This window comes from Microtus pennsylvanicus, chromosome 3, assembly GCF_037038515.1.
Source record: "Microtus pennsylvanicus isolate mMicPen1 chromosome 3, mMicPen1.hap1, whole genome shotgun sequence".
Classification (NCBI taxonomy): domain Eukaryota; kingdom Metazoa; phylum Chordata; class Mammalia; order Rodentia; family Cricetidae; genus Microtus; species Microtus pennsylvanicus.
This window is the reverse complement of record NC_134581.1, coordinates 53,000,614-53,022,084: the sequence shown is the minus strand read 5'-3', so window position 1 is coordinate 53,022,084 and position 21,471 is coordinate 53,000,614. Positions and strand designations below refer to the sequence as shown.

Here is a 21,471-nt window from a genome sequence, read left to right as displayed (position 1 = left end):
TTGACGATCAACCTCAGGCCCTGTACTGGTTCAGTTTTTTTGCCAACTTGACACAAGCTAGAGTCATCTAGAAAGAGGAACCTCAGCTGAGAAAATGTGTCCACCAGACTGGTCCAAAAGCATTTACCCCATTAAAGGGTCTCAGCCCTCTGCGAGTGGCACCACCCCCAAGCAAGTGATCCAGAGTTGATTGGAAGAGCAAAGCCAGTGAGCCACAAGGAACAACCCAAAAAGCAACACTCCTCTGTGGTCTTTGCTTGACTTCCTCCCTTCAGGTTCCTAGGGGAGAGTTCCTGTCATGGCTTCTCTCAGTGACAGACTGTGATCATGATGTCTAAGCCAAATAAAACCCTCCCTCAAGTTGCTTGGAACATAAAGTTTTATCACAGCCACGGGAACCAACTAGGAAGGGTTCCCATATACCAATTATATGTGCATGCACAACCACACACATGCAAAAACGTAATTCATACACAAGCACACAACACATCATACTCATGTGCACATGGGGAAAAAAAAACAAGAGATTTGTGGGACTCAACATTGCATTTAGAGAGGCATTAGCATAGTGGCTAAGAGGAACAAATTTGATCTCGGTTGAACAATTTTCTAGCCATTTGCCATGGATATGCCTTAAACTTAAATTCTGGGTCTAAGTTTCCTGCTTTGTACTAAAACCAATGGTGTAAAGGGCAGGCTCAAGGTGAACACACAGTTAATCCAGCCAGCAAAGCTCAGCAGCCACACCGAGTTTATCTGAGCAGCAGGCATTCGATACAGAGATGGAAACAGTCTACGGCAGAGACTCTTGTTCACTGTCTGATCTTAACAGGTCCCCAGAGAACGCTGACACAGAACAGGCCTTCTGCAGGCACAGCTATCTGTTTAAAACACTTCTGTTTGATTTTTGTGGTGCTAGAGATAGGACCCAGGCAAGCCCTTTCTATCAGAACTGCACGCCTTGCCCTAAAATACTTGTGGTTAAACCCGAGTAAGGCTCTTTCCAGCTCTTTGAAGACCACTTTCCTCGCAGGCGCACTCAATCATCACGTCCCGTCACTGGGCAGCTCCTTGTGGCCCGTTGTGTGACGACATCATTCTTGAAGTACAAAAGCTACTACCACGCTCTCCCTATTTGCCACAAGCAAGGGCATTGTTAGCAAGGGCTGTGTTTTATAAAGTTCCCCCCGTTTGGGGCTAAATTTGACAATTCCTGAAACCATGAGAACTAACAAGACCTGATTTTTCTAAGTTCACTCCCTCCCCATCCTCACACGTCATTCAGAATCAGCTCCACTGTAGGCACAGAAGATGAACTACTCATACACCGTGTGGCACAGACTCTCCCCACTTCCTCCTGCCACGTGGGGCTGGACCCTTCGCAGAGACACTACCACCCTGTTATGTGCCTGCCTGTCTGTGGCATTAGTAACCCAAGTATTGTGCAGCCCCAAATTATCCAGTTTGAAGACATTAAGACTATGCAGAGGAGAAAATCCATTATAAGTAACTCAAAAAAGAGCAAAGTGCATTCTTGACTGTCATTCAAGATCACAAAATCCAAGAAGTAAGACGAAGATTCTTTGATAGCCCTACACAGCAATGGCAAGAATCAAAGGGAGAAAAGAAAAACCATTTTCAGACTAAAACTCTTCCAACTTTCTCCAGCTTCTGTCCCTTGTCGTGCCTGCTCTTGTGCTGAAATCTAGAAATAGTTTCCTTCAAAAGGCAGGTCAATAAGCAAAGCCCAGCTATGCTAGGTTGGAAGGTGTCTGACTACACAGGGAGAGGCCGTTTCTCTACTCCGGACTTCCCCTCACTAACTTGTCCAGCCAGAGACTGGGTGCTGGTCTGAGTCAAGAGAATCTCAGCGAAGAGCTATTCCAAGATAAGACTACCTTGTCCTCTGCAAGACAAAGGGGAAGGTGAGACCCAGAAGTAAGGCTCCAGAAAAATCTTCAAACAAAAAAACCTAGTCAGGCTGGAGAGGTGGTTTCTTGATTAAGAGCAGAGGACTCCTGCAGAGGACTTGAGTTCAGTTCCTAGCACTTGGTGCCTCACAGGTATTTACAACCCCAGTTCTGAGGAGTCTACCCTCTTCTGGCCCCTGTAGGATCTGCACATACAGTCCACAGTCCACCTTTTATTTTTTTTGATTTTTTGAGACAGGGTTTCTCCGTAGTTTTTTTGGTTCCTGTCCTGGTAGCCAGGCTGGCCTCGAACTCACAGAGATCCGCCTATCTCTGCCTCCCGAGGGCTGGGATTAAAAGCGTGCGCCACCACCGCCCAGCTTACAGTCCACCTTCTTAAAAGGAATCTTTATTGATTGTATCTTAATTCTTACATTTACAGTACGGTGATAAATTTACCAAGAGTCTAATCTGGAAGGACTGAGGGCAGGAACTGTGGCCTACCCTATATTTCTAGACTCAGCTCAGTTCCTAAAACACACTAAATGGTAATGAGTGCTTGAGAACTTTACATGCACATGTTATATGGGCAATGACTCCCCACAGTGGGGCCTCACAGGGTTAAAGGAAACAGGGTCAGAATGGAGTCTTGCACAGACAAGCTTGTGTACATCAAAATTGGAGTACCAGATTCTCTGTTGAGGATCCTCACTTGTACTTCAAAGTCTCTTAATTCAGAAGCCCTACCTAAGCACTGACCAAATAAATGCTCAATCTTCTGCCACAAACCCAGTGCCTTTGAAAAAGCTCTCTCCTTGTTGGTCTATCAATTAGGGAAACATACTATTTCACATTTATGTCTTCTCTTCCATCTCGAAAAGGCTTTCCGAGATGTAACAAGTAAAGCCTGGAAGACGAAGATTCTATTAAATCAGCTACTTTACCTCGAACCCTAAAAGACATTCGCCTTTGCTCTCAGCCATTCATTAACCCAAGCCTCAGCTTTGCAGCAGAATACACAGAGGGGTAGGTGGTCACCGTCCTCACCAGTCCTTCTCTTGGGAAGACAGAGTGGGAGGGTGCAATCCAAAATCACCACTGAGCCATGTGAAACTAGTGTTTTTAATCAAAATGATGATGCTTGCACTTAGAAAATACAGATTTGATTTGATATTCATTAAATAAAACTGTAGGCAACTTATTTGTTCTGTTGCTATTGGACACAGGAAGGTGTGGACGAGGCAAACAAGACTCGGGCATCCAAATGGCCCAGGTGCGGACCTCACATGGAGTTCCTCCCTGCAGAGATCATGCCCAGGGGAGAAAAGCAGGGCTTCGGGGGCTCAAATAGGAATATGCCATTTTTTAAAATATTTTAAAGTATAATTGAGGTACATTGGTTTAAAATAAACAAAAAAATACTAAGCTCACTTTTTAAAGACTGTCCGACCTATCTCTATTTTGCATTCTATCCTCGGGATAATGCTACCCTAGATTCAGATTCTTTTTCAAAGGGAGCAAACATGTCCCACTCAGTCAACCTCCATCAACACTACCATGTGAGGATGACTCGGACGTGAAAATTGATTCACTTGGGATTCCTTCATCAACTATTCTGTATGCTTGCCCAAACGGTTCTGACCACTTCTCATTATGATTTAAAGATTAAAGTATCTTTTTTAAAAAATCAGGAAATTTGAAGGCAAATGAATGGAACTAGAAAAAAAAATCATCCTGAGTAAGGTAACCCAGACCCAGAAAGTCAAAGATGGTATGTACAGAAGGGGATATTAACTGTAAAGAAAAGAGTATGCTATAATCTACAGATCCAGAGAGGCTGGGTAACAAGGAGGGCCCAGGGGGAATGCATCCATCTCCCTGGGAAGAGGAAATAGAGGAGATCTCCTAGTTGGACAGGGGAGGGGGGAAGGTGGGTATGGGAACTTGAGGGATCCTGTTGGGAGTTGGGGGAGGGAGAGAGTACTGAGAGAGATGATTAGAAAGGGGCGGGGCTTTAAGGTGTCAGGAAGAAGCCTAATGCCAGGGAAACTTCCACAAGTCTACAAGGATGACCCCAGTTAAGACTCTTTGCAGCTGCCAATGCATAGCCTGAACTGGCCTGGCCATCCCCTGTGATTAGATCGGTGACTACCCCGGTTGTCACTGAAGAGTCTTCATGCAGTGACTGATGGAAGCAGATTTGGAGACCCAGCCAAACACTGAGATAGGGGGGTTCTGCTGAGGAGAGAAGGGAAGGATTGTAAGAAATGGGGTGGGGACAGGACATGGCGCGGAAAACTCACAGAAACCACTAGCCTGGCTCAGGGGAACTCACAGAATCTGAACCAACAACCAGGCAGCCTGCATGGGACCAACCTAGGTCCTCTGCATACATGTGACAGTTGTGTAGCTTAGTCTATATGTAAGAACCCCAGCAATGGGAGCAGGGGCTGTCCCTGGTGCTCTGGCTGGCTCTTGGGAACCTATTCCTCAGGCTGAATTGCCTTGCCCAGCCTGAATACAGGGGGAAGTGCTTGGTCTTAAGGCAGCTTGATATGCCATGTTTTGCTGAAGCCCTAGAGAGGCCTGGTCCTTTCTGAGCAATTACAGAGGAGAAGTAGATTAAGGGGGGAGAAGAGGAGAGAAGGAGGGAGTTGAAGGAGAAGAGGGAGGAAAGGCTGCAGTTAGGATATAAAATAAATTAATTAATTAACAAAAAAGATTAAAGTATTCCAATAAAACAATCACAGCTACCTTGAGCATAAAACATGACATCACCACCAGGGAGATCTCTCCAGACTGTGTCAAAAAGAAATATTTAACTGCTATTCTACTTGGAAAGCAATTCCCATTCCATATTCTTTTAATTTAGCAATTCCCATATGTTTCTTGTTTGGTTGTTTTATTTATTTATTTATTTATTTATTTATTTATTTTTATCTTGCAATCAGAATAGGGTAAAAATATACCTGACTGATGTGGATTTGGGATTTTAGAATTTCACACTATGTGGCGGGGGAAAAAAATCATCATTCTACCATAAGACAACGGAGGGCTTGAGAATTCTCTAGAAAGGAGGCTGGTCACGCATCACTTTCTTCTGGCTCCCTGTGCAAGATCAAACCCACAAGATCAGCCAATAATCTAGCAGGCAACTAACAGGAACCAATGGGTCACCAAAAAAAATAAAGGCGATGAAAGAACAAGGGGAAGGACATGAAGAAATGAAGGCAGGAGGGGGATATGTTAGGGATGAAGGAGAAGTGAGAGTGGGATTTTGGGCAGATATGATCAAGATACGGTAAGACCTATCAAAGAATAAAGGGTATTTTAATCAATTAAAAGAAAATTATTGCTTTCCCAACTCCCCTAAAGAGAAGAAAAAAGAAACTGTACCTCCCTTTAGGTGACTTCAGAAACCCAGATCTAGACCCCTTCACTGGAACCCCCTATTTCCTATTTCCCCCTCTCCTTCCATTTGTAGGTGTGAATATACATGAGTTGCATATTTATGTACATACAGAAATATACATATGATGTTCATGTTTGCAATGATTTTATGCCTTTATACCTCAACTAAACAAAAGGCCAACTACGAATTACATACACACAAGTTCAGAAACTGCATTTTGTTTGTATATTTGAATGTGTTCATGTGGGGTATGTGTGTGCATAAGTGTGTGGGGAATACCTTCATGGGTGCACACACATGTGCATGCAGTGCCCAGAGGGTAGTGTTTGCTGTCTTCTACTGCACTATACCTTGATTTCTGAGACAGGATCTCCCACTGAACCTGAACTCACCAATGGACTAGACTTGCTAACCAGGGAGCCCATGGGATGCCACCATCGCCTCCCAGTACAAGACTATAGACAAGGACTACATCTGGCTTTTTACACAGATGCTGGAGATGCAAACTTGGGTCTTTATGCTTGCACAACAAACATTTTATCCACTCCATCCCCTAAGACACTAAACTGTTTCTAAAGGGCTCCCAAGCTGAACGTTCCTAGGTGAGGAAGACCCCAAACATCCAGTACGTACAGAGTATTCTGAGAGACCTTGGAATAGTCCCAGAAGAACTCAGTGGAGCTGGGAAAGCAGATGGTGTGTACCTCAAGGAGTGAGAAGTGAAGCAGGCAGAAGCTTCAAACAACTTCTATTAGGATCACTTCAGCTACGCTTGGTCTCAAAGCTCCTTGACCCTAGGTCAAGGATGGGGTTTCTGGAAGGAATCAAGGGTCTAGGCAGGAATCAGACAGCACCTGCCTGATTGGGCTCCTGTCAGTTTCCAACATTAACCACTGTCTGTGAGCCAATGCAGTCCCCTCCTCCCAACTGTGCAGTGTTCTCATCTGTGACAGGGATGGAGGCGCACACATCGCCCGGTTTCCCCAAGGGCTCCTTCGGTCGGTAACAGCTTCCAGGACTGGGGCAGGGCAAGACTCCACACAAGGTGCAGAGAGAAAAGAGACACCAAGCAGGTGGGAGATGATTCCTCTGGAAGAGAGTCGAAATGCTCTCACAGTTGGCGCTCATACCCCAGCCTAGAACATCTGCAGAGTGAGACATGTCCTCTCTGGGAGTGTGGTCCCCAGCAGAAAAGAGGAGAGTACTCTATGAATAGCGATGCTACAGGTACCTCGCAGGGAGCTTAGCACAGGTATACAGAGGCACCTACAAGGAGGGATACCTATAGGAAGAGGGTCAGGCCAAGACGATGGGTCTTCATGGGAACTGCCATTGACCCCTAATGGTGCATCCAGTGTTAGGCTAAGCTGAAGGCAGAAGAGGTCACACCGCCTGCCACCTCCAAGGGCTTAAGGTAAGAGCTACAGGGGAAGCTACAATCATTCAGAGGAGACCAAATAAAGAACAAAGAGAAATCAGGATACTGAGGGAGAGGACTGCAAGAAGCTTCCATGGGGCAGTTGCGGTGACATCATAGCATAGTTGAAGGGTACAGTGAAGGCAGACATATCAAGACAGACTCAGTTTCTAGGGAGACCATGTCTAGCTCTGGGTTGTATTACGAGAACTATGAGAAGGGACCACCAGTTCCTTAGCAAGTAAGAGGGGCATCAGCTAAATGAGGAACAGTGAAAGTTGGGGCAGAGTTCCTAGGTCAAGATGGGAAGGCAAACAGCAAATTGAACAGAATGCAGAAGTCAGAGACACCAGGAAGTTAGATTCATGCAAATATCCCTCCCAGCCCAGCCAGGCCAACAGTGACCAAAAAAAAGACAGCCTTTAAAATCATCTATGGGTAATATGAACTCTGGTTTGGTCTGTTCACAGCTGAAACACAGACCCAGAGATACAACACTGTGACATACATGTCTGAGGCCACTGGAAAGTTTGATACCACTGATTAAAAGGTGGTATCTCCTCTAAGGGGTTGAGGCCAGACAGCAACCTGCTAAGGGCAGGCACTTGGAGAAGAGCCATCAGGCAAGCAAAGGCACCTAACGGTTGAGCGTTTTCCTACAGAGAAGGCTGTGCCTTGTGTCAAGCCAGAGAACTTAGCAGGAAAAACATAAGAGAATAAGCGAAAGATCAAATCTAGAAAGACCCCATCTGGGGTGCAGTACCTTCACCTATTAGCATGTGAAAGGCAAGGAGAATGAAAGACGGCTTCCGGTATCCCTCCAGCAGGAGCCTTGGTTAGATAGAGGGGAGACACTATGAGAGGTCTGAAGGACAGACAGACAACATGCAGTGACGATTAAACTGAAGAAAAGAAACTCAATCTTCTGGAGCTGCTCCCTGAAACAGACAGAATGCTGTGGTACACAGGCTCAGCTTCAAAATCATCAGCTGAGTGGGGGCTCGAGATCAAACAAGAAGGTCATGCGTGGACAATCAATGCAGAGTGCACGTGGGATTATCATAGTCTATTTGAAATTTCCAAGGAAAAGCTAACAGCAGGAAAACAAAGAGAAGCCAACAGAAAATGAAAATCATGTGTCTAAGGAATTTGCATATATGTGGGTACAAGTCTGTGTGGGCATGCTTACAGGTGGATGTACATGCATGTGGAGGTCAGAGGTTGATGCCTGGTGTCCTCTCTGTCACTCCATTTTATTTACTGAGGCAGAGACTCTTACCGAACATAGCGTTTACTGATTCTGCCAGTTTAACTGCCCAGCTTGCCCAGAGGAATCCTGTCTCGGCCTCCCAAGTCTTTGGGTTACAGTGGCAGCCACCACAACCACCAGCTTTTTTTTTATGTGGGTACCAGGGGGCCGGACCTCATTCCTCATACCTGTACGGCAACTGTTTTACCCAATGAGCCATCTCCTCAATCCAGAAATTCTTCATTTTTAAGTAACTGAGGCAGGGAGATATTTTTGTGACAACTTTAGACTCCAAGATGTTCTTTTAAGGAATACAACGCTCAAGTCTTAAAGGCAGATTGGCAGTTCCGTTGGGGCAGAGCCTTTTCTTCATATTTCTAAAGCAGCAAGACTGCCCGGCAGAACGTATGTGTAGTCACGCTTGAGAAGGCCCAGGAACTACATCTGCCCAAACACAGTAACACACTGCCATCAAAGGTCGGCGCCTTGGCCTCCAATGACATAAAGTGAGTCTGACTGATTCACAGGCATGATGGGCAATAGACTCCTGTTATGCTTTGCTGGCCAGCTGAGGGATCTGCCCCTGGAGGTGCCAAGTGTCAGGCTCATCTCCAGAGCATCCTCCTTGTGACTGGCATGCCCTGTTTAAAACTATCACAGAAAGGCAAGAAGCCTCGAGGGGGAAACAGCACACGCCTGCCCTGAAAGGCAACGGCAAACATGGATTTGATCATCACTAACCACCCATGCTTCTGTGAGAGTCACATCACAGCCAAGTTCACTGCTGCTAGGATAAAAGCTGACTCTCAACAGGAGTCAAGGTTGAGAGACACAGACTACCCCCACCCCCGTGCTGGGATCCACCAATCATCACCAACCGCAGGCCTTCCATGCCACTGGGATCACACTGACCACTGTGAGGAGGGCCAACTTAAGTTGGGGTGCCTAAATAAGGGTAGTACCCTCTCCCCAGGGATATCTGGGGACATTCTGGAATTCTGCAGGCTGAAACTAGGGAAGGGTATTATTACAGGCACCAGTAGAGTAGAGGCCAAGGTCAGCTCCAAGTACCACCCACTACACAGGATGCTCCCACACAACAAAGACTGAGCAAGACTCAAATGCCAACAGGGTAAAGTTAAGAAGCCCCATTTAAGCCAGTGAGATGAAAGGAAAAAAGGAGTTCTCAGAGTTGCTAGGGTGGGTGAGGATAGCAAGAAGAGGGAGGCAGAAAGGGATATCGTCTCCTTGTGTGTCCTCGTGTGTGTGTGTGATTGTTCACGTAGGGCACTGTGTGTGTACGGATGCCTACACGCACCTGTGTGTGATACATGTGAGCAGAGGCCAGAGACTGACTTGGTGTCTTCCTCAATCAACTTTTGTGAAATGGGGTCTCTCCTTGGTCAGAAACTCACGAATTAGGTCAGGCTTGCTGGCCAGCAAAGCCCTAGGGATCTATCTGCCTCTACCTCCCCAGGACTTAGATTAGAGATACACACTGCTGGGCCAAGAATTTTCTTCTTCCTCCTCTTCTCCTCCCCCCCTTTTTTTGCTTGTTTGTTTTGTTTTTGTTTTCTCTGTGTGTCTCTGGCTGTCCTGGAACTCACTCTATAGACCAGCCTGGCCTCGAACTCAGATCCACCTGCCTCTGCCTCTGCCTCCCGAGTGCTGGGATTAAAGGTGTACACCCACCACTGCCCCCCAAAAACAATTTTTTTCAACATGACTTCTGGGAATTAAATTCAGGATTTCGTAATTACATAGCAAGCTTTTTACCAGGTTGCTGTGTAGCTGAGAATGACCTTGAACTTCTAACCCTCTGCCGTCACCTGGAATTACCATTAGGCTCCAGCCCCTGGGACACTGCTTTCTATATGCCCCTAACTCAAACACTTCCAATGGTTTTTAAGCAATGTACTATTCAATAGCATGCCTCTGGCCTACCTCCTAGTTTGCCCAAAAGACAGGCCAGACTCTTGAGGGACAATGGCTGCCAAGACAAATATTTGCTTTTTTCCAACGGCTATGTTTACCCAAGATTATTCTGTTCTTGGTGAAGTAGAAACCAACTGCTTACTGACACACTTGGGATACAGCCTCACAGAGGCCTGGCACCTTCTCCCATGTGCAGCTAGGGGAAGACGACCCAAGAAGGGGACTCTAAAACTACCTCAGCCTCTCAAGAGGACAATTACTAACCATGCTTACAGGCAGGCACAAGGCAATACTGTTAACGTTTAGCGGGACCGCAGAGCCATCAGAAAAGGAAAACAAAAGTATAGAAAAACCAACAACAAACGTAGAATATAGAAAAGGAGGAAGACACACAGTTATCACCAAAGAAACTGAAGCAGTGTTTTTAACCTAATGAAGGCAAGAAGGAAAAATGCATAATTACTGTTCCGGGCACAGTAGCGAGACTTTGAGAATTAACTCTGCTCTATTAGCCCACAACTCACCGCATCCTGACCACAGTCAGCTTCTTACTCCAATCACGCTGTTTCCACGCACAGACACTGAATGCTAACGTGGTAAGTGTAGTGACTTACTCAGTGCAGCTAACCTACATGGTCGCAAAATCTCTCACTGAGCTACACTGGATACAGAGCCGTTCCCCGTTTGCCACAAGAATTCAGGCAGAGTGAGGAGAGTAGTCCACCCTAAGAAATCAGCCTTTCCAGAAGGGCCACCGAGGAGGGCAGCCACCACACAAGGCGGATCGCTGGTCAGTGACTGTCATCAGACTCCACTGACTGACTAGCTCACCCCACCCCCATATAAAAGCCTTATTAACTCCTTGGGGAGGACCCTTGATGGTACCCCACTTTCTGGGACCCACTCTGGCTATACAGGAGTCTATCTCTCAGGCTCTTACCTCCAATCCTATAATGAAACTCCTTCCTGAGCTCACCTTCCCATGACCAGGAAATTCATTCTTCTAGCTCAGAAGACCTGGAAGCCACTGGCTTGTGACACCGGCTTGTGGCACCTCTGATGGTCATTGATTACGTCTGGCACCTTTGCGTTTCGAGACGTGTGCATCCAGCCTAGATCACACTCCTGGAGTAGCCTCCCTCTGCTCAATTGGTGTCATAAGACTGCAGCTGTCCAGTGCTGGGCTCTCAGAAGAGCCAGCTCAGGACACCGGTGGGCTTCCTCCCGGGGCTTTCTCCTCCAGCCCTGAAGACCTCAGGTGGGTGTGACTTATAGGAGCTCTGAGAATTCAGACCAAATACGTCATCCAAAGGGCAACCCCACAGCCCAGTCAAAAGAAACAAGGGTTCCCTGTGTCCTAGAGCAGAGCACTGCTCCAGAGAAATGCCTTTCCATGAGGGTCACTGAGGCAGGGAGCTGCCTCACAGTGTGGATCACTGATAAGCGACTATCAGCAGACATTTACCAAGCACTGCCTGCAGGCCACACAGAGCCCTGATGGCAATTCTGAGAGTTTGGATTTCATGCTAACCTGCCCTTCCTTCAAATTGCTACCTATCGGTATAGGCCCCAAAATAACCACTCAATGTTACAAGTTAAAAGAGATGGGGTGGGTTGGAAGGACAATGGTAAATTTGGAAGGACAGAGAAATGAGCTCAGGATGACATGCAAGCAAAGGAGCAAAGGAGGAAGGGAATAGAGAGAGTGACTTTGTGAGCATACAACTTGCAATGGTTATTCTTGGTTGTTGACTCGCTACATCGAGAATTAAACTAAAACCCAAAAGGCTGGGCACACCTGTGAGGGACGTTTTTTCTTAGTTAAATCATTTGAAGTAGGAAGATCCACTTCTAACTAATTTTGATCTTCGAGGTGAGAAGATCCAACTTTAATGTGGGAAACGCCTTCCGCAAACATCCTATTTAAAGGACACGGAAGAAGGAAGCTTGCTCTCGCTACCGAGTCCATACTGTCACTGGCATTAGAGCCTACTTATCCGGGACTCCAGCATATACTGAAGACCAGCTGAGACATCCAGCCTCGTGGACTAAACTACTAGATTACCTGCTGTCGGTAGATGGCCATTGTTGGACTAGATAGACCACAGCCTGGAACACATTCTAATAAATTCAGTGTGTGTGTGTGTGTGTGTGTGTGTGTGTGTGTTCTGTTCCTCTAGAGAACCCTGAGTAACATACCTCTTAAGGAAAATGAGCAGGAATGATATTGATGTTTAACCCCAGCTAACCCAGCAGTCACTAGAGAAGCCAGAACTACCAACAGAGACCTCTGTGTCTTCAGGTCCTACTACTAACTATATTCTGCTTTGCGTGGCCAAAGCTTTTGTCCCCTTTCCTCCTTGTGGCATGCTCCCTTCCTCCAGTGGAAGTCCTACTGGGCCAGCGGTCACAGTTCCTTGTCCAAGGTACATTCCTGCCTTAGCCTCCTTTCCTCTCATGTCCCTATTTATGGCTTTAATTAAACACAATTAAGGTACATAAAATGTTAATGTCTGGATCATGGGCTCAGATAACTCAGTCTGATAGGGGATAATGACATTTAAGCAGAGTTATAACATAAGGACACGGGAAGAAGGAGATTCAAGTTGCAAAACCTTCCTCTTCAGTGCAAGCATCTCCCTCAGCCACCTCCAGTTAGTAGGGTGCCATCACACACACACACACACACACACACACACACACACACACACACCTCACTTTAAAGCATCCTGCTGGTAGTCCTCCTCAAAAAACCCAAGGCAACTGCTACCCACTTACTTCTCTGCCTTCCTCCTACTGCATATATTCACCCTCCCTCCCATGCCCAGGCAGCTCCAAGTCCCACAAAGGCTTAAGAAATCTTTCTGGAAGGTACAGTTTTAGGAAAGAGCTCTGGGAAGATATTTCAAACATCCTTGACCACACCCAGTACCCTGAGTGCAAGCTGCAGACCTCACCCCCAGGAAGTCACCCAATGCAGAAGCCCTGTCCTCTAGGAGGATGCACAGGTCCTTTCTCTGAGAACTTGGAAACAGCATCACGACCTGCAGGTGTGCTGCCTAAGTTCAGCTGGTTCTATACTCTCAAATGGACATTATTTGATCCAAAAAATACTGCTTACAAGAACTTGAGAAACACCCTCCCCTCACTCAATGAAAAGGCAGGCAGCTTCCCAGTAGTAGTAGAGGGAGCACTAAGCCCAAGAAGTAAGAGTGTGGCTAACTCCATGAGCGAAAAGGGGACTCTGAAAGGAAGCTAGTCAAAAGACATCGCTTGCCAGAGCAGTAGAGCTATGGCTGTTTATTTTTCTTTTACTTTTAAATTTTGTACATGTTTTTTATAATGCACAGTTATTACAAGTAGAGAAAAATAACTCAAAAAGAAAAATCAAAGCTCAGTTGGCAGAGTGCTCGCAGGAAGATCTGGGTTTGATCCCCAGCACCACATCAGCCAGGTACGGTGATGTACACCTGTAATCCCAGCCCTGGGAAGGTGGAGGCAGGAAGCTCAGAATTTCAAGGTGATCGATCAAATGATACACCATGAGTTCGAGGGCAAGCTGGGTTACTCTGCCTCAACCAAACAAAAAGGAAAAACCTATGCCCCATTCCCAAGGCTAGCCACTGTCACTGGAGGTTTTTGAGAACGATCCCTTCATAAGGGCATGCTTCCATCCTCCTCAATGTGAACGCCCATTCCGAGGCACTCACAAGGCCTTTGGGTTCCAGTTAAATGGTTCATGTTTTTGGAACCTGCCTGACTCTCTTTACCTCACTGATTTTGCTGCTTCCACAGGGTGTGCACCCCAGTCCCTCTCCCCAGAATGAAGGCTCCAAGAGTCACTCCTGGGCACATCACCAATGCCCGATCAACATCCTGCTCATACAAAGCCCACTCTCTGATGTGTACCCCCATCTTCACCCAGTACTACCCAGCGGCGTGCAATATACCCCATCTCACCTAATGGAACCTTCTACCATGTTGCACCTTCCATAGCTCCTTGGCAGCCCAGCAACAGCCTCACAAACCACAAATGCACAGAGATTGCATACTGCCTGGCTTTCCCTCACAGTGACCCAAAGATGTAACTTTATTCCCATTTTACAGCTGAAGAAAATGAGTCCTGAAATTTTAAGAACGAGGTGCCCATGCCTGAAAAACAGCACTGGGGTCCAATTCCAAAGCTTTGACTTTAGCAATGCAATCTAAAAGGATTATAATCTTCTAGAAGCCAGGAGAAGCATTTCCACACTCCCTCTCAGCTGCTGGTCATGCTGTGTGAGGCAGACATGCAAATACTGGCTTAAGATGTGAAGATACTTAGGAGCCACTTGGCTTAGAGAACACTAACGTCGTGTATAAGGTGACTCAGGACAGCTGCAGGTCAAAAAGGCTGCCTGACAAACTCGGCCAATAAAAATAGTTTCATGTGTTTTGTTTTGTCTTTTCAAATTAACATTTGGCTAAGTAAGGAATTTAAACCCCTGTCGGTTGCCAATGCCCCATAATTAATTATGAAGTGGTATGTTAATTGTTGCTCTTAAACATCCATTAGCATAGATCCCCTAAAAGCCTCTACCAAACAGAAATATCTTAAAGCTGTGTCACAGATCTAATTTCCAGAACCCCTCGAGGCGGTCACCTATGGCCTTACTGTCACTGTGTCTTTCCTTCGATTTTGTTTTCAAATTCAATGACTAGGTTAGGTGACTTTCTATTATTCCCAAACTAGAAAACACTTCTAAAACTGGTATTTCTGGCCGTCAGTCATTCCTGGCCATCAAGGGACTTTTGTCCCTAGAGTACTATCTGGAAGCCCCTGGCAGGAAGCTCCTGTAATGTTTAACACTTGTTAGCAGCTTGTCGAGTCTTGCTGCTGGTGAATCTCTGGCAAGCTGACACACACAAATTAGCAGCTCCAGCAAGCACCCCAGCTCTTTGGGGGCTAATTACCCAGGAGACAGTGAGATATTTATCAGCATTTCTGAGGGCTGGCTTGTCAATGAGGGGAATACAGCATCTTCCCAGGACGCTCTAGATAGCAGGGAAAATCACGGGGACAAGGGAAGGGGCGGGAGTCTGGTTCAGGAGAGAATCAGGAATTCTGCACATTAATAACAGTGAGTTAAGGTCTTTCTCCCCTTCCTGAACCCTGCAGTTTTCTAGGACTCTCAGATACCCTATTCACCATCCAAGTGCACATCCTAACCTCCTGGTTCTACTTTATCTATTACATGTAGATCTATCTATCTATCTATCTATCTATCTATCTATCTATCTATCTATCTACCTACCTACCTACCTATCTATCCCATATCTTTACCTATTATATACTCATCCAAGGTGGCTATGAAGATATCCTATGATCTCACTTATTAAGTGGGGGTGGGGGTTGCTTGGCAACCCTTTGAGCCATAATCTGAGAGCTACAAAACTGGTACAAATGGTCAAAGCTTAAGGCAGGTAACTTTTCCTAGAGAAACCCCATACTCACACTTTGGTATGCCTTACTCTTTGTACAAGGGTCTGACTCCTGGCACAAGTGTCTGAGCAGCTGTGTTTAAAATCTATATTAAAATCGTGAGCCTCTCTTAGAAAAAAAAAAAACATACCCATGGTGTCAGGATAGCTTCACTGCCTTCCCTAGCTCTTTGTTCTCCATTCCCTTCACCCCTGTGCTTAAAAATCTATGTATTTTAAATGTCTTTGAATAAACTGCAACTGTGCTTCATGCTAGTTTGTCTTAAAATGTTTTCCTGCATCAAAGCCATCGATCCTGGGATTGCCTCCATGAAGGGCAATAAAAACCACGTGAGATCCTGTGGGTGATAACACGGAACCGTGTCTCTGTCCCTGCCCATTGACATCATCCAGGAAAACCATGAGCACAGAGAAGACGACACAGAAGCTACATGGGAAAAATGAAACGAAGATAATTTTGTGACCAGTGAGGTGTGTCAAGGTAAGGTACGCATGCCCCCCCCACAAGACAGACAGACAGACAGACGGACGGACAGACAGACGGACAGAGACAGGCAGGAAGGAAGAAGACACACACAGGGACAGACAGAGACAAGGGTAGAATATTCCTTATGTACTAATAAACTAGACCGACAAGCATTTACTACTTTTGATGCTTGGCCACATACTGGAAAATACAAAAAGAAAGGCAAGTCCTTGCCGAGGCACGCCACACCTCCAGTCCAGTGGGAAGACAGACCTTTAAGAGAACGACTGGGGCACATATGATGTGCACTATGGGCCCTCACCCACAAATGTTTTGGAAGAGTCTGGTGGAGGAAGCTTAAGGGACCACAGAGGTATCCCAGGGAAGCTGTGAAAGATCATGGAGAGAACTGTGGTAGTCTGCGCACCAGGCCCAGCACATGTCAAAAGCACTGAGAAGAGGGAAAGGGAACTGTTGGGGAAGTCTGGAAGGGACGTGACCGGGACAGGTAGGAAAAGGACTACTGCCTACCATCTGCATGGCTTTCCCTTACTCTGACAGCTAGTGCATTCCCCAGAAACTCCCAGTGTGAGCAGCTAACCTGGCCATCCTGTGCCGAATATCACTGGGTGCCTGGCACTTTGAAGTGAAATGGATAAGGATCAGAGAGGTGTTATGGGAAAAACAAGTCAAAGAGACAAGGAAAAAGTTAAGATCTTAAATCAGTAGGAATATGATATAAATATATCTGAGAAGTAGCAGAAATTGTTCCTAATAAAAATTTAAAACATAAGCTGGGTGGTGGTGGTCTTTAATCCCAGCATTCAGGAGGCAGAGGCAGGCGGATCTCTGAGTTCAAGGCCAGCCTGGTCTACAGGGTGAGTTTCAGAAAGGCCAGGGCTACAGAGAGAAACCCTGTCTCAAAAATAAAAAAAAAAGGAAGGAAGGGAGGGAGAGAGGGAGGGAAGAAGGGAAGAAGGGAAGGAAGGAAGGAAGGAAGGAAGGAAGGAAGGAAGGAAGGAAGGAAGGAAGGAAGGAAGGAAGGAAGGAACACACAAACAAAAATAAAAAAGTAATAAAAATAGAACACATAACTTACGGGATAAAATTGCCAACTGCTCAGGTGTATCAGTTATGTGTCAAGTATCATGAATCAACAGAGGAACTGGCTTTGATCTTAAGGAGCTTGAAAATTGAAAGAAAGAAAGAAAGAAAGAAAGAAAGAAAGAAAGAAAGAAAGAAAGAAAGAAAGAAAGAAAGAAGTAACCCTGAGCTAAGGCATGCTGTGGGGATGAACAAAACAAGAGGGAGCAAGAGGAGGCAAACAACTCTGAGGAGAATTATGTTTAATTCCGAAAACTGAGGAGAAAAGACAGAAAGGCAGTTGGACTCAGCAAGAGAAGCAGGAAAAAAAATGCCCGAGGCATCAAGCTGGGAAGGCAGAGCCCAGGGATCCCCAAAGAGGCAGAAGTAAGTGACTGGCTGAGCCTCTAAAACCTCAGGGCATCAGGCAGCTGCCAGGCAAGGGTACAGAAAACCATACCCTCTCTGCACAAGCATGATGTCCTCTTGGACAGCACCCTGCCCACCGGGGCTTAGAAATGTTCAAGACTGTTACTGGTATGTCCCAGGCCTGCATTCACTTTCTGTTCTGTATTCAGAAGACTGGAGAACCTAACCCACACTGTATCGGTCCCTAGTGGACTTTAACATAAGGTCCACTCACCTGTCAAGTGGTCCCAAGGCAAAGAGCCTAAGGCAGGCATCTTAGGGATCCCCACATTAGGCCCTCAGTTCCTCTGACAGCCCCAACAGTTAAGGAGAGGGCTAGAGGAAGCGAGGACACACCCTCCAAGGAGGGGCCTTGGACATGGGGTGTGTTGCATTCCTGGAAAACAGGGCCCCTGCTGTAATGTGTGCAATCAGCCCAGAGATTGGACTGCAGAACTCTGCTTCCCATTTATTACAATATCACACTCCTACCCAGGAAACCCCACCCGGGCGTTTGTTTGGCAAGCCTTTCCTTGATTAGGTGTAAATCTTACTATTCCTGCCACTCAAAAAAATAACACATGCGCCTAATGAAGTTGTAACACAGAGCCCAGGCCAGGCCCGGCTTCCCTGAACCAGGCCCAGCCGACTGCTACTCTCTCATTTCAGGATGGTGATTACTTTTTCCTTTCCTACTCTACAGGAAGAGTGGGAAGTGGGAACATTCTGTACACAGGGAAAAGCAAACTGCTGTTCCCTGCTGGAAAGAACTGGGGCGGTAGCCACCTTCCCGCCTGGCCTCTGGGCTTCAGCTGCCACTCTACTTAGCTTGTGGGAAGGGCTGATGGGGACTTTAAATCCTACCATGCTTAAAAAAAAAAAAATACAAACACTGCTTCTGACAGAGTTGACCTCATTCCCTGCTTCCAAATGCCATGCCATCTGATTGCTGTTGGTATGCAATTCAGCAGGGTTCCCCCAAAAAGCAGGGCTGAGGAGTAGGGCAGGACCAAGTCCCACACTGGAAATATATCCTCCAGAGTGCTTGTAGTTTCTGATAACTCAAACAGACTGGGAGCAAGACAATCTTACTTCCAAACAATGAATGTCTGAGCCAGGAAAAGGACCAATCATTTTACCTAGTAAATACATGAACAGTCAATACGGGGGTGGGGGACTTTCCAGGCCAAAGGGCTCCCATACTACCTGAATACCTGCCCTGACTCCACCAAAGCTATGCAGGAAATGAAGCGGTCCTGACCCTAAAACAGTTCATCTGATTCCGAGCCAAGGATCCTAACACTAAGCTGGGACGGCAATAAGGGCTGCAGTGAATTGTAAAGAAACCGTGTGACTCCATCTGTAGAACGGGAGGAAGAGTACAGGGAAGTGAACAGGCTGAGGAGCCAGAGAGCACTGTAGCAATCTCAGCCCAGCTCACCCGATCCAGGGGCCTTTGGCTTCTAAGGACAAACTTAAACTCTCCCTATGTGCCCAATGGTATCGCAATGGGCTTCCAATGCCCCAAAGACACTTGACTAAAACAGGCATACAGTGCATGTCAGTCATGTGACAACAGCGTGGACTCAGAGCCTGTGGCGGAGACAAGATGTCACACTGGAAAATTCACAAGCATGGCAGCAGATGAAGTTGGGGGCTAGGGATGAAATATAATGGATCTAGTGACGCCAAGAAGGTGAGGTTTTCCAGAGAGCTCCTCAGAAGAGACAAGTCTCCAACATGGCTACAGAGAGTAGGAAGGATGTAGCTGAACCCAGAGGATGAGGTGGACAGTCCCAATGCGAAGCAAAGCTTCCTCTGGCAACTCTTCTAAGCTCTGTTCACATCCGTTGGCCTCTAGGACATAGACCACAGCCCACGCAGACTTGAGGGAAGCTCCCTTGGCAAACTCCTGCCTCCAATTCTGGTGATCCTAGTCAGAGCAATCCCCAGGGAAGGAGCTCTGGTGCTCTTAGCTGCCTGCTGATGGACAGGAGAGTTGCTGGAGGACCCCTCCCCCAAAAGGGAGGGGTAACATTCTAAACAGAAAGCTGATTGCTCAGTCAGAGGGTTTTAAACGGGATCCAGAATGGGAAGCCTCAGATTGTCAAGGGATAGCAGTGCCACTGAGGGCTAGGTCCTCCCACACCAACCAGCAATCTAGAAAACGCTTCAAAGATATGCTAAAGGACAATCTGATGGAGGAAATTCTTCACTTGAGGTTCCCTCTTCCCAAGAGCATCTGTCGCATCCACTAACCCTGTTTCTCTTTCGTCTTTCATTCCAGGGCTCCATTCTTACTAAGAACCTCTGAGGAGTGAAGAAATCAATGCCTTTCCCTTTTCGACAGGAACGACATTCTGAACTTAGTGACAGGCATTGGACGGTGGGGTGGTGCAAAATAAAGAAGGAACAGGTGGCTCTTTAAGAGGCTTAGAATTCATCAAAATAAATATAACATGCTTATAGTTGGCCCAATCAAATGCTTGTATGCTCCAGGGTTCTGCAGTAGCTAGCTGGATGGGAAAATGGTTTCTAAGTGCCACGTGCAGGGAAATTCTCCTTGAGAAATGCAATTGCGTTGAAATGCAAAATGCCTGCAGCTCTATAAGCAAGATCAATGCCACTAAGGAGGGGGACTGAAATTAGTGAGCAAATTCCAGCAATGGCTCCCACAGTTTTAGCAGGCGTCTCTTCTGCAGAGGTAACTGTTCGGAGCCTGGGAGGCAGCAAGTTCTACAGAAAGCATTCCAGGCGGAACAGCACCTGGCACCCACAGCTCAGCAGGTCTAGGATGTCTCCACAGGACACTGGGGGCTGCACTCAGAGCATCTGGCCATAAACAGAACCTGAAACTGGCCAAATAAAAGTAATTCGGGACAATAGAGTCTATTGGTGAAAAAGACTACTTTCAAGGTATTGAGGTTATAATTTAAGCCTTGGGTTCTGACCAAACCAGTCCCTCTGGGATAATCCACCTGGCTACCGCATGAAAACAAGGTCCCAGAGCCTTGGGATGATGCAAAACTGTGTGCTGTTCTCTTCCTTTGTATCTGGTTCTTCTTAACTGCAGCTCTACTCCCTTCACAAAGCAATCCAACTCCCTTCAGAGGACTGGAGGAATGGCTCAGAGGTATGTGCAAGCATGAGGACCTGGGTTCAAAACCCCAGAACACACACAGGAAGCAAGGTGTGGTAGCATATGTGCCCCTAAACACAGCGCCATGGGCGAGGTGCAGTGGGTCAGACAGGAAAATTGTTGGGATCTGCTGACCTGATTGAGCGCCTAGGTTCAGGGAGAGACCCTGTTTCAAGGAAAATACAACACACACACACACAGAGAGAGAGAGAGAGAGAGAGAGAGAGAGAGAGAGAGAGAGAGAGAGAGAGAGAGAGAGAGAGAGAGAACATCTGCCATCATCCTCTGAACATACACAAACAATACACGTGTACACATGGACACGCACACATAAAACTTGCCTTGGAATTGACCATTAGATGTTTTGAACCTCAACCCAGCAAACTGGAATGCAACTTCATTTATTCCCAGAGAACATGAATGACTTACACATCCCAAGACTCTAACCCAGCGTTTCCTTCAGAAAAATCAGACAACACATCAGGTGCCTATACTCTCAGCATCCTTCAGAGCACACAAGTTCCCATGTATCCTTGGATGCTTCAGCAGGTTCTAAATCACCAAATTCCTCACAGAAGAGGCCAACAGGAGAGTCTCCAACCAGACTATTTGTATTTCTTTCTATATTCCATGCGCTTGCTGAATCCTAGGAGAAATGAAAAAATGAGAACTATTTTCCCCAATTATAGATAATTTGATACTTAATTCTTAAAAGCAACAAACGTTCCTCGGAGAAAAACGAGTGAGGAAACAATGGATCACCAATGCCCCATTAATAGTAAGCACTCCATTAATGTCAGGAAGGCGAGCACGGCCATTGCTTCTGTCCAGCACTTTGCTTCGCTGGCAGCAATGGGGCAGAAAGACAAAGTAAAATAAAATGCAAAGGCAGAAAAGCTTTTACTATTTATACTGGAAATGCCTGTCTGCCTAGAGTCAAGTTGATTATAGACAGGCAAATAGATAATGGA

General features: G+C 46.4%; 1 protein-coding gene across 5 annotated transcripts in view; it reads right to left on the bottom strand.

Annotated features, from left to right (window-relative positions):
- Tln2 (talin 2) overlaps nt 1-21,471 on the bottom strand; it is a 427,686-nt gene that overhangs the window by 257,141 nt on the left and 149,074 nt on the right. The window contains exon 1 of one of the 5 annotated variants that reach the window (XM_075965371.1): nt 17,597-17,678. The exons of the other annotated variants lie outside the window; for them this stretch is intronic. The gene's annotated coding sequence lies outside the window, so the exon portion shown is untranslated. Of the gene's footprint in view, nt 1-17,596; nt 17,679-21,471 lie in introns of those variants that run through there. 5 annotated transcript variants of the gene reach the window in all.